General features: G+C 58.8%; 1 non-coding gene across 1 annotated transcript in view; it reads right to left on the bottom strand.

Annotated features, from left to right (window-relative positions):
* The window catches only part of LOC124772993, a 1909-nt gene extending 1045 nt beyond the window's left edge, over window positions 1-864 (bottom strand). The window contains exon 1 of the ribosomal RNA XR_007014442.1: window positions 1-864. This exon is cut by the window's left edge and continues 1045 nt beyond it. This is a non-coding gene — a ribosomal RNA (small subunit ribosomal RNA).
* Between the last annotated feature and the right edge of the window lie 1636 nt (window positions 865-2500).

Genomic DNA, 2500 nt, shown 5'->3' with positions numbered 1-2500 from the left:
AAGCACTCTAATTTGTTCAAATTAAACGTGCCGGCCCACCGAGACACTCAATAAAGAGCACCCTGGTAGGATTTCAACGGGGTCCGCCTCGGGACGCACGAGCACGCACGGGGCGGTCGCACGCCTTCAGCTCGCCCCACCGGCAGGACGTCCCACGATACATGCCAGTTAAACACCGACGGGCGGTGAACCAACAGCGTGGGACACAAATCCAACTACGAGCTTTTTAACCGCAACAACTTTAATATACGCTATTGGAGCTGGAATTACCGCGGCTGCTGGCACCAGACTTGCCCTCCAATAGATACTCGTTAAAGGATTTAAAGTGTACTCATTCCGATTACGGGGCCTCGGATGAGTCCCGTATCGTTATTTTTCGTCACTACCTCCCCGTGCCGGGAGTGGGTAATTTGCGCGCCTGCTGCCTTCCTTGGATGTGGTAGCCGTTTCTCAGGCTCCCTCTCCGGAATCGAACCCTGATTCCCCGTTACCCGTTACAACCATGGTAGGCGCAGAACCTACCATCGACAGTTGATAAGGCAGACATTTGAAAGATGCGTCGCCGGTACGAGGACCGTGCGATCAGCCCAAAGTTATTCAGAGTCACCAAGGCAAACGGACCGGACGAGCCGACCGATTGGTTTTGATCTAATAAAAGCGTCCCTTCCATCTCTGGTCGGGACTCTGTTTGCATGTATTAGCTCTAGAATTACCACAGTTATCCAAGTAACGTGGGTACGATCTAAGGAACCATAACTGATTTAATGAGCCATTCGCGGTTTCACCTTAATGCGGCTTGTACTGAGACATGCATGGCTTAATCTTTGAGACAAGCATATGACTACTGGCAGGATCAACCAGGGAGCTGCGTCAACTAGAGCTGAGCAGCCGGCCGCCCGGGAGTGTGTCCCGGGGGCCCGCGCGAACACGCAAGCGTCCGCTCAATCATTCTGCAAACAGGAGGAGGCTGAGCTCCCCTGCACAATACACCTCGAAACCCTCTCAGGTCCCGGCGGCGCGCAGCGCCGTCCCAAGTACTTGGTCGGGTTCGAGAGAGGCGCAATCGCCCGGAGTTAGGCGAGTAGACGCTTTCGGTGCGACCACCCGTGCTCCCAACTGAGCTTGCCGCTGCCGACAGAGGCCCGGGAGCGTGCTGTCGTGGCATTGCCGGCGGGAGACAACACGCGCCACCTACGGTGACCGGCAGCTCCAACGCCAGCGCCACAGAAGGACAAAAGCCCCACTTGGGTGTCGAAGCGAACTCTCCCAGCACAGCGCACGCGCCAACACATCCGCACAGCTGCGATACAAACCACCAGCGAGAACCGCTGGGGCGACCGAGCAGCAGACGGCGTCGCGGCGCCGAGCGCCGGGCGGCGGCGCATCCTCAACGCACACAGTCCTCAATCGGACCAGCACACTGAAGATGTCCACCGCGCTTCGCACCGGGCCCGCGAGGACCTACTTTGGCCGCACGGCGCCGCGCGCAGGGTGCGCCGGCGCGCAGCTGCGACGCCTGCCGCGTCCGTCGGCCGGCGCGCCTGCCACTGGCCGCCCCCACCAGCCGGCTGTAGCGCGTGCGCCCACGCACCGCGCGGCCAGCACGCCGGGAGGCGCCCCCTCACCGGCCGGGGACGGTCCCACCCAGCCACCGCCGCGTATCGCTTCACACCCAGATGCCGTTCAGTTTCGTCGGCATGGTGGGTATCGCTGGAACAACCGGTTAGTACCTCAACCTATCGTCGCCATCACCGATTCACCCCTAGCGAGAACAACCGCACCACAACAGGTTACCATTTCTTCATTTGCGTAACTTCACCAGAAAACGCAGGCGTCCATCGCCATTTGCAACTTCAACGATTATTGCATGCCTGTGTCAGGTGTCACGCCACACTACGTCTGCCCACATACACGCAACAAAATGTGCACGCCTAGACAATACGTGGAAGGTGGCCCCCGTACGTATGCGATGTCCATTGCTCGAACGACTGTCAACCGGCCTCTGTAGCATGTCGCAGATATGGAACGCGGTGCACCATGCCATCACGGTGTGTGAGGAGAGACGACTAGGTCCGAATACATCAACAGACAGCTCATGCTGATCGCCATCCACGGCGTCCGTTCCTCCCACACGTCTCTATGGCGTACCACACTGCAATCCAGCTCTCATAGGGAGACGACACGTAGCTGCGTGCACAATATTTGCACTGTATGGTCCGCCGTTTTTGGGCGCAGTCGTTGTACGGTCACACATGTGCCACGATGTATCATTCAGTACATAAGGACGAATGTGCAGTACAGATTGTGGTTCACGCGTACGACATCAGCGGACAGTTGACACAGGCCGCACCACAACGTAGCCTGCGTACGTCGCATGCGAAGGGCATTGAACATGCAAACTTGTCACCAACCAGCTTGCGAAGGCAGGGGGCAAGGTGGGGACGTGGGGACGTGGGGAGGGGTGGGGGGGGGGGCGGCATGTACGTCCTGCTGCCATCCA

This window comes from Schistocerca piceifrons, unplaced genomic scaffold (genome assembly GCF_021461385.2).
Source record: "Schistocerca piceifrons isolate TAMUIC-IGC-003096 unplaced genomic scaffold, iqSchPice1.1 HiC_scaffold_943, whole genome shotgun sequence".
Taxonomy (NCBI): Eukaryota; Metazoa; Arthropoda; class Insecta; order Orthoptera; family Acrididae; genus Schistocerca; species Schistocerca piceifrons.
The sequence above is the reverse complement of the archived record's forward strand: the minus strand, read 5'-3'. Positions and strand labels throughout refer to the sequence as shown.